Source organism: Somniosus microcephalus, unplaced genomic scaffold, assembly GCF_052327205.1.
Source record: "Somniosus microcephalus isolate GS21.2 unplaced genomic scaffold, FLI_Smic_1.0 unresolved_chr1, whole genome shotgun sequence".
In the NCBI taxonomy this organism is placed as follows: domain Eukaryota; kingdom Metazoa; phylum Chordata; class Chondrichthyes; order Squaliformes; family Somniosidae; genus Somniosus; species Somniosus microcephalus.
Window position 1 is genome coordinate 24,125,828 of NW_028225179.1, and position 10,059 is coordinate 24,135,886.

The 10,059-nt window shown below is 44.7% G+C and overlaps 6 non-coding genes across 6 annotated transcripts; 4 read left to right on the forward strand and 2 right to left on the reverse strand.

Annotated features, from left to right (window-relative positions):
* The first annotated feature begins 1,551 nt into the window (after positions 1–1,551).
* On the forward strand, positions 1,552–1,641 carry trnar-ucg (transfer RNA arginine (anticodon UCG)). Its single transcript is given in 2 exon segments — positions 1,552–1,588; positions 1,606–1,641. It is a non-coding gene; the product is annotated as a tRNA-Arg (tRNA).
* Positions 1,642–2,913: 1,272 nt separating this feature from the next.
* On the reverse strand, positions 2,914–3,003 carry trnap-agg (transfer RNA proline (anticodon AGG)). The gene is given in 2 exon segments: positions 2,914–2,949; positions 2,968–3,003. It is a non-coding gene; the product is annotated as a tRNA-Pro (tRNA).
* A 1,812-nt stretch (positions 3,004–4,815) lies between these two features.
* trnar-ucg (transfer RNA arginine (anticodon UCG)) lies at positions 4,816–4,905 on the forward strand. Its single transcript is given in 2 exon segments — positions 4,816–4,852; positions 4,870–4,905. It is a non-coding gene; the product is annotated as a tRNA-Arg (tRNA).
* Positions 4,906–6,446: 1,541 nt separating this feature from the next.
* trnar-ucg (transfer RNA arginine (anticodon UCG)) lies at positions 6,447–6,536 on the forward strand. Its single transcript is given in 2 exon segments — positions 6,447–6,483; positions 6,501–6,536. It is a non-coding gene; the product is annotated as a tRNA-Arg (tRNA).
* A 1,540-nt stretch (positions 6,537–8,076) lies between these two features.
* Positions 8,077–8,166, forward strand: trnar-ucg (transfer RNA arginine (anticodon UCG)). The gene is given in 2 exon segments: positions 8,077–8,113; positions 8,131–8,166. It is a non-coding gene; the product is annotated as a tRNA-Arg (tRNA).
* Positions 8,167–9,438: 1,272 nt separating this feature from the next.
* trnap-agg (transfer RNA proline (anticodon AGG)) lies at positions 9,439–9,528 on the reverse strand. Its single transcript is given in 2 exon segments — positions 9,439–9,474; positions 9,493–9,528. It is a non-coding gene; the product is annotated as a tRNA-Pro (tRNA).
* Between the last annotated feature and the right edge of the window lie 531 nt (positions 9,529–10,059).

Genomic DNA, 10,059 nt, shown 5'->3' on the forward strand with positions numbered 1-10,059 from the left:
CTGCGGTCGTTTAATTAACTGGGCGACACTTCTTCTGTTCCGAATCTGGCTTCAAACCGACCATTTTTGACAGTCCCTCAGCTGAAGCAGTGGAAGGCCTTTTGCTTACATTAAGCTGATTGTACATTTTCAACATTGTTGATCTGGGTGCACGGGCAGGATAAGCGGTGAAGTGGACTTTCTTTCAGGGTATTTCTGCTTCGATGCAAAAAGCAGGAAATGGAATGGCTGAGAGCAGTATATGGTTGAGTCGAGGTGGCCGAAAGGTTAAGGCGATAGACTGTTAATCTATTGCCGATCTGTACGCGAGGGTTCAGCTCCCATTCTCGTCATTATTACGTTTGATACTGGTACAATTTCCGAGCATTTAACTGAATCTTGCCTAAAATAAGCTTTCAAATGCAATTTCGTCAGAGTCGCTCTGGTGCTCCTGGTCTGTGCCCCATGCATTACTCATATCTTGTTAAAATTAAAAGAGACCACTCCAATTCTTCAACTTCTTGAATGAAGTTGGAGCAGTGATCGCGATTCGGAGATTGTCGAACTCCTCCTTTCTTCTGCTGAGATTGTCACCGAATGAAAGAGTAGCGGGACCAGAGGCAAATGATTAGGGAGCAGAAACATAAATTTCTCCTTTAGGAGGCAATGTAATTTCAAAAATATTTATCAACCTTAATGACGAGATTTTCTGTTTTAGTGTCTTTGGTTGAGATAGAAATAAGGGGCGAGACATCCTCGTTCTTTTCGGCATACTCTCATGGGATCGGAGGACCCGGTTTAACGTCTTACTAGAAAGACGGAGGCACCAACAGTGCAGCACTACCTCATTACTGCACTGGGGTGTCTGCCTGGATCATCTGCTCAAGTCTCTGGAGTGGTGCTTGACTTTGCTGCCGCTGAGCCACGGCTGACACCTAGACTCAGTTCATTTTGCTGGAGAGAAATGACGGAGATAAAGGGAAAAATTACAATGGAGTAAACTTTCAATTTGTCATCCAACAGAAAAGCGGGCATCGTAATCTGCCGCCTGTTATAGAAACAGTCCGATTTATGTTGCCATCGATTTCATAAGCATTGAAAATCAGGCCTGTCTATAATGGAATGGGTCGTGGTCAGTTGTTAATCACTCTGGGTCTATTTAAACCGGGAGTGCTCACATTCCCGGATCATTCTGTTTCTGTTTAAAATGGCAGAGCTCACAGTCCCGATTAATTCCGTATTTTTTAAAGTAGAACGGTTTCAGCTTTCATGACCGAGGTGTTGAGTTTAACTAAATGCGGCGGGGCTCAGCCCGGGATTTGAACCCGGGACGTCTCGCATTTTAAACCACGAAAAATCCCTACGCGAGAGTCATACCCCTAGACCAACGAACCACCGATGCTGTGCTTCAAGTTGCATTGTGATTCCCTGCGCTGGTGCAAACCCAGCTCGCAGAAGTCCTGTTCATTCAGTTAAAATGTTTAACTTTTCCTCAATCCGCTTCTTTTTGCGAGCAGTTTCCTTGAATCTGCTCACAATTCTCCCCATAAAAAGACAACCAGCAATATCAGCGGCTGCGTGGCCTAATGGATAAGGCGTCTGACTTCGGTTATGAGTTATTCAGTCATCAGAAGATTGCAGGTTCGAGTCCTGCCGCAGTCGTTTAATTAACTGGGCGACACTTTTTCTGTTCCGAATCTGGCTTCAAACCGAACATTTTTGACAGTCCCTCAACTGAAGCAGTGGAAGGCCTTTTGCTTACATTAAGCTGATTGTACATTTTCAACATTGTTGATCTGGGTGCACGGGCAGGATAAGCGGTGAAGTGGACTTTCTTTCAGGGTATTTCTGCTTAGATGCAAAAAGCAGGAAATGAAATGGTTGAGAGCAGTATATGGTTGAGTCGAGGTGGCCGAAAGGTTAAGGCGATAGACAGTTAATCTATTGCCGATCTGTACGCGAGGGTTCAGCTCCCATCCTCGTCGTTATTACGTTTGATACTGGTACACTTTCCGAGCATTTAACTGAATCTTGTCTAAAATAAGCTTTCAAATGCAATTTCGTCAGAGGCGCTCTGGTGCTCCTGGTCTGTGCCCCATGCATTACTCATATCTTGTTAAAATTAAGAGAGACCACGGCAATTCTTCAACTTCTTGAATGAAGTTGGAGCAGTGATCGCGATTCGGAGATTGTCGAACTCCTCCTTTCTTCTGCTGAGATTGTCACCGAATTAAAGAGTAGCGGGACCAGAGCCAAATGATTAGGGAGCAGAAACATAAATTTCTCCTTTAGGAGGCAATGTAATTTCAGAAATATTTATCAACCTTAATGACGAGATTTTCTGCTTTAGTGTCTTTGGTTGAGATATAACTAATGGGCGAGACATCCTCGTTCTTTTCGGCATACTCTCATGGGATCCGAGGGCCCGGTTTAACGTCTTACTAGAAAGACGGAGGCACCAACAGTGCAGCACTACCTCATTACTGCACTGGAGTGTCTGCCTGGATTATCTGCTCAAGTCTCTGGAGTGGTGCTTGACTTTGCTGCCGCTGAGCCACGGCTGACACCTAGACTCAGTTCATTTGGCTGGAGAGAAATGACGGAGATAAAGGGAAAATTACAATGGAGTAAACTTTCAATTTGTCACCCAACAGAAAAGCGGGCATTGTAATCGGCCGCCTGTTATAGAAACAGTCCGATATATGTTGCCATCGATTTCATAAGCATTGAAAATCAGGCCTGTCTATAATGGAATGGGTCGTGGTCAGTTGTTAATCACTCTGGGTCTATTTAAAAAGAGAGTGCTCACAGTCCCGGATCATTCTGTTTCTGTTTGAAATGGCAGAGCTCACAGTCCCGGATCATTCCGTTTTTTTTAAAGGAGAACGATTTCAGTTTTCATGACCGAGGTGTTGAATTCAACTAAATGTGGCGGGGCTCGTCCGGGATTTGAACCCGGGACCTCTCGCAATTTAAGCCATGGAAATTCCCTAAGCGAGAATCATACCCCTAGACCAACGAGCCGCCGATGTTATGTTTTAAGTTGCATTGCGATTCCCTGCGCTGGTGCAAACCCAGCTCGCAGAAGTCCTGTTCATTCAGTTAAAATGTTTAACTTTTCCTCAATCCGCTTCTTTTTGCGAGCAGTTTCCTTGAATCTGCTCACAATTCTCCCCATAAAAAGAAACTCAGCAGCATCTGCGGCTGCGTGGCCTAATGGGTACAGGCGTCTGAATTCGGTTAGCGAGTTTTTCAGTTATCAGAAGATTGCAGGTTCGAGTCCTGCTGCGGTCGTTTAATTAACTGGGCGACACTTCTTCTGTTCCGAATCTGGCTTCAAACCGACAATTTTTGACAGTCCCTCAACTGAAGCAGTGGAAGGCCTTTTGCTTACATTAAGCTGATTGTACATTTTCAACATTGTTGATCTGGGTGCACGGGCAGGATAAGCGGTGAAGTGGACTTTCTTTCAGGGTATTTCTGCTTAGATGCAAAAAGCAGGAAATGGAATGGCTGAGAGCAGTATATGGTTGAGTCGAGGTGGCCGAAAGGTTAAGGCGATAGACTGTTAATCTATTGCCGATCTGTACGCGAGGGTTCAGCTCCCATTCTCGTCATTATTACGTTTGATACTGGTACAATTTCCGAGCATTTAACTGAATCTTGCCTAAAATAAGCTTTCAAATGCAATTTCGTCAGAGTCGCTCTGGTGCTCCTGGTCTGTGCCCCATGCATTACTCATATCTTGTTAAAATTAAAAGAGACCACTGCAATTCTTCAACTTCTTGAATGAAGTTGGAGCAGTGATCGCGATTCGGAGATTGTCGAACTCCTCCTTTCTTCTGCTGAGATTGTCACCGAATGAAAGAGTAGCGGGACCAGAGGCAAATGATTAGGGAGCAGAAACATAAATTTCTCCTTTAGGAGGCAATGTAATTTCAAAAATATTTATCAACCTTAATGACGAGATTTTCTGTTTTAGTGTCTTTGGTTGAGATATAAATAAGGGGCGAGACATCCTCGTTCTTTTCGGCATACTCTCATGGGATCGGAGGACCCGGTTTAACGTCTTACTAGAAAGACGGAGGCACCAACAGTGCAGCACTACCTCATTACTGCACTGGGGTGTCTGCCTGGATTATCTGCTCAAGTCTCTGGAGTGGTGCTTGACTTTGCTGCCGCTGAGCCACGGCTGACACCTAGACTCAGTTCATTTGGCTGGAGAGAAATGACGGAGATAAAGGGAAAAATTACAATGGAGTAAACTTTCAATTTGTCACCCAACAGAAAAGCGGGCATCGTAATCGGCCGCCTGTTATAGAAACAGTCCGATTTATGTTGCCATCGATTTCATAAGCATTGAAAATCAGGCCTGTCTATAATGGAATGGGTCGTGGTCAGTTGTTAATCACTCTGGGTCTATTTAAACCGGGAGTGCTCACATTCCCGGATCATTCTGTTTCTGTTTAAAATGGCAGAGCTCACAGTCCCGATTAATTCCGTATTTTTTAAAGTAGAACGGTTTCAGCTTTCATGACCGAGGTGTTGAGTTTAACTAAATGCGGCGGGGCTCAGCCCGGGATTTGAACCCGGGACGTCTCGCATTTTAAGCCACGAAAATTCCCTAAGCGAGAGTCATACCCCTAGACCAACGAACCACCGATGCTGTGCTTCAAGTTGCATTGTGATTCCCTGCGCTGGTGCAAACCCAGCTCGCAGAAGTCCTGTTCATTCAGTTAAAATGTTTAACTTTTCCTCAATCCGCTTCTTTTTGCGAGCAGTTTCCTTGAATCTGCTCACAATTCTCCCCATAAAAAGACAACCAGCAGTATCAGCGGCTGCGTGGCCTAATGGATAAGGCGTCTGACTTCGGTTATGAGTTATTCAGTCATCAGAAGATTGCAGGTTCGAGTCCTGCCGCAGTCGTTTAATTAACTGGGCGACACTTTTTCTGTTCCGAATCTGGCTTCAAACCGACCATTTTTGACAGTCCCTCAACTGAAGCAGTGGAAGGCCTTTTGCTTACATTAAGCTGATTGTACATTTTCAACATTGTTGATCTGGGTGCACGGGCAGGATAAGCGGTGAAGTGGACTTTCTTTCAGGGTATTTCTGCTTAGATGCAAAAAGCAGGAAATGAAATGGCTGAGAGCAGTATATGGTTGAGTCGAGGTGGCCGAAAGGTTAAGGCGATAGACAGTTAATCTATTGCCGATCTGTACGCGAGGGTTCAGCTCCCATCCTCGTCGTTATTACGTTTGATACTGGTACACTTTCCGAGCATTTAACTGAATCTTGTCTAAAATAAGCTTTCAAATGCAATTTCGTCAGAGGCGCTCTGGTGCTCCTGGTCTGTGCCCCATGCATTACTCATATCTTGTTAAAATTAAGAGAGACCACTGCAATTCTTCAACTTCTTGAATGAAGTTGGAGCAGTGATCGCGATTCGGAGATTGTCGAACTCCTCCTTTCTTCTGCTGAGATTGTCACCGAATTAAAGAGTAGCGGGACCAGAGCCAAATGATTAGGGAGCAGAAACATAAATTTCTCCTTTAGGAGGCAATGTAATTTCAAAAATATTTATCAACCTTAATGACGAGATTTTCTGCTTTAGTGTCTTTGGTTGAGATATAAATAATGGGCGAGACATCCTCGTTCTTTTCGGCATACTCTCATGGGATCCGAGGGCTCGATTTAACGTCTTACTAGAAAGACGGAGGCACCAACAGTGCAGCACTACGTCATTACTGCACTGGAGTGTCAGCCTGGATTATGTGCTCAAGTCTCTGGAGTGGTGCTTGACTTTGCTGCCGCTGAGCCACGGCTGACACCTAGACTCAGTTCATTTGGCTGGAGAGAAATGACGGAGATAAAGGGAAAAATTGCAAAGGAGTAAACTTTCAATTTGTCACCCAACAGAAAAGCGGGCATCGTAATCGGCCGCCTGTTATAGAAACAGTCCGATATATGTTGCCATCGATTTCATAAGCATTGAAAATCAGGCCTGTCTATAATGGAATGGGTCGTGGTCAGTTGTTAATCACTCTGGGTCTGTTTAAAAAGAGAGTGCTCACAGTCCCGGATCATTCTGTTTCTGTTTGAAATGGCAGAGCTCACAGTCCCGGATCATTCCGTTTTTTTCAAAGGAGAACGATTTCAGTTTTCATGACCGAGGTGTTGAATTCAACTAAATGTGGCGGGGCTCGTCCGGGATTTGAACCCGGGACCTCTCTCAATTTAAGCCATGGAAATTCCCTAAGCGAGAATCATACCCTTAGACCAACGAGCCGCCGATGTTATGTTTTAAGTTGCATTGCGATTCCCTGCGCTGGTGCAAACCCAGCTCGCAGAAGTCCTGTTCATTCAGTTAAAATGTTTAACTTTTCCTCAATCCGCTTCTTTTTGCGAGCAGTTTCCTTGAATCTGCTCACAATTCTCCCCATAAAAAGACAACCAGCAGTGTCAGTGGCTGCGTGGCCTAATGGATAAGGCGTCTGACTTCGGTTATGAGTTATTCAGTCATCAGAAGATTGCAGGTTCGAGTCCTGCCGCAGTCGTTTAATTAACTGGGCGACACTTTTTCTGTTCCGAATCTGGCTTCAAACCGAACATTTTTGACAGTCCCTCAACTGAAGCAGTGGAAGGCCTTTTGCTTACATTAAGCTGATTGTACATTTTCAACATTGTTGATCTGTGTGCACGGGCAGGATAAGCGGTGAAGTGGACTTTCGTTCAGGGTATTTCTGCTTAGATGCAAAAAGCAGGAAATGGAATGGCTGAGAGCAGTATATGGTTGAGTCGAGGTGGCCGAAAGGTTAAGGCGATAGACAGTTAATCTATTGCCGATCTGTACGCGAGGGTTCAGCTCCCATCCTCGTCATTATTACGTTTGATACTGGTACACTTTCCGAGCATTTAACTGAATCTTGTCTAAAATAAGCTTTCAAATGCAATTTCGTCAGAGGCGCTCTGGTGCTCCTGGTCTGTGCCCCATGCATTACTCATATCTTGTTAAAATTAAAAGAGACCACTGCAATTCTTCAACTTCTTGAATGAAGTTGGAGCAGTGATCGCGATTCGGAGATTGTCGAACTCCTCCTTTCTTCTGCTGAGATTGTCACCGAATTAAAGAGTAGCGGGACCAGAGCCAAATGATTAGGGAGCAGAAACATAAATTTCTCCTTTAGGAGGCAATGTAATTTCAAAAATATTTATCAACCTTAATGACGAGATTTTCTGCTTTAGTGTCTTTGGTTGAGATATAAATAATGGGCGAGACATCCTCGTTCTTTTCGGCATACTCTCATGGGATCCGAGGGCTCGATTTAACGTCTTACTAGAAAGACGGAGGCACCAACAGTGCAGCACTACGTCATTACTGCACTGGAGTGTCAGCCTGGATTATCTGCTCAAGTCTCTGGAGTGGTGCTTGACTTTGCTGCCGCTGAGCCACGGCTGACACCTGGACTCAGTTCATTTGGCTGGAGAGAAATGACGGAGATAAAGGGAAAATTACAATGGAGTAAACTTTAAATTTGTCACCCAACGGAAAAGCGGGCATCGTAATCGGCCGCCTGTTATAGAAACAGTCCGATATATGTTGCCATCGATTTCATAAGCATTGAAAATCAGGCCTGTCTATAATGGAATGGGTCGTGGTCAGTTGTTAATCACTCTGGGTCTGTTTAAAAAGAGAGTGCTCACAGTCCCGGATCATTCTGTTTCTGTTTGAAATGGCAGAGCTCACAGTCCCGGATCATTCCGTTTTTTTCAAAGGAGAACGATTTCAGTTTTCATGACCGAGGTGTTGAATTCAACTAAATGTGGCGGGGCTCGTCCGGGATTTGAACCCGGGACCTCTCTCAATTTAAGCCATGGAAATTCCCTAAGCGAGAATCATACCCTTAGACCAACGAGCCGCCGATGTTATGTTTTAAGTTGCATTGCGATTCCCTGCGCTGGTGCAAACCCAGCTCGCAGAAGTCCTGTTCATTCAGTTAAAATGTTTAACTTTTCCTCAATCCGCTTCTTTTTGCGAGCAGTTTCCTTGAATCTGCTCACAATTCTCCCCATAAAAAGACAACCAGCAGTGTCAGTGGCTGCGTGGCCTAATGGATAAGGCGTCTGACTTCGGTTATGAGTTATTCAGTCATCAGAAGATTGCAGGTTCGAGTCCTGCCGCAGTCGTTTAATTAACTGGGCGACACTTTTTCTGTTCCGAATCTGGCTTCAAACCGAACATTTTTGACAGTCCCTCAACTGAAGCAGTGGAAGGCCTTTTGCTTACATTAAGCTGATTGTACATTTTCAACATTGTTGATCTGGGTGCACGGGCAGGATAAGCGGTGAAGTGGACTTTCGTTCAGGGTATTTCTGCTTAGATGCAAAAAGCAGGAAATGAAATGGCTGAGAGCAGTATATGGTTGAGTCGAGGTGGCCGAAAGGTTAAGGCGATAGACAGTTAATCTATTGCCGATCTGTACGCGAGGGTTCAGCTCCCATCCTCGTCGTTATTACGTTTGATACTGGTACACTTTCCGAGCATTTAACTGAATCTTGTCTAAAATAAGCTTTCAAATGCAATTTCGTCAGAGGCGCTCTGGTGCTCCTGGTCTGTGCCCCATGCATTACTCATATCTTGTTAAAATTAAAAGAGACCACTGCAATTCTTCAACTTCTTGAATGAAGTTGGAGCAGTGATCGCGATTCGGAGATTGTCGAACTCCTCCTTTCTTCTGCTGAGATTGTCACCGAATTAAAGAGTAGCGGGACCAGAGCCAAATGATTAGGGAGCAGAAACATAAATTTCTCCTTTAGGAGGCAATGTAATTTCAAAAATATTTATCAACCTTAATGACGAGATTTTCTGCTTTAGTGTCTTTGGTTGAGATATAAATAATGGGCGAGACATCCTCGTTCTTTTCGGCATACTCTCATGGGATCCGAGGGCCCGATTTAACGTCTTACTAGAAAGACGGAGGCACCAACAGTGCAGCACTACGTCATTACTGCACTGGAGTGTCAGCCTCGATTATCTGCGCAAGTCTCTGGAGTGGTGCTTGACTTTGCTGCCGCTGAGCCACGGCTGACACCTGGACTCAGTTCATTTGGCTGGAGAGAAATGACGGAGATAAAGGGAAAATTACAATGGAGTAAACTTTAAATTTGTCACCCAACGGAAAAGCGGGCATCGTAATCGGCCGCCTGTTATAGAAACAGTCCGATATATGTTGCCATCGATTTCATAAGCATTGAAAATCAGGCCTGTCTATAATGGAATGGGTCGTGGTCAGTTGTTAATCACTCTGGGTCTGTTTAAAAAGAGAGTGCTCACAGTCCCGGATCATTCTGTTTTTGTTTGAAATGGCAGAGCTCACAGTCCCGGATCATTCCGTTTTTTTTAAAGGAGAACGATTTCAGTTTTCATGACCGAGGTGTTGAATTCAACTAAATGTGGCGGGGCTCGTCCGGGATTTGAACCCGGGACCTCCCGCAATTTAAGCCATGGAAATTCCCTAAGCGAGAATCATACCCTTAGACCAACGAGCCGCCGATGTTATGTTTTAAGTTGCATTGCGATTCCCTGCGCTGGTGCAAACCCAGCTCGCAGAAGTCCTGTTCATTCAGTTAAAATGTTTAACTTTTCCTCAATCCGCTTCTTTTTGCGAGCAGTTTCCTTGAATCTGCTCACAATTCTCCCCATAAAAAGACAACCAGCAGTATCAGTGGCTGCGTGGCTTAATGGATGAGGCGTCTGACTTCGGTTATGAGTTATTCAGTCATCAGAAAATTGCAGGTTCGAGTCCTGCCGCAGTCGTTTAATTAACTGGGCGACGCTTTTTCTGTTCCGAATTTGGCTTCAAACCGAACATTTTTGACAGTCCCTCAACTGAAGCAGTGGAAGGCCTTTTGCTTACATTAAGCTGATTGTACATTTTCAACATTGTTGATCTGGGTGCACGGGCAGGATAAGCGGTGAAGTGGACTTTCTTTCAGGGTATTTCTGCTTAGATGCAAAAAGCAGGAAATGAAATGGCTGAGAGCAGTATATGGTTGAGTCGAGGTGGCCGAAAGGTTAAG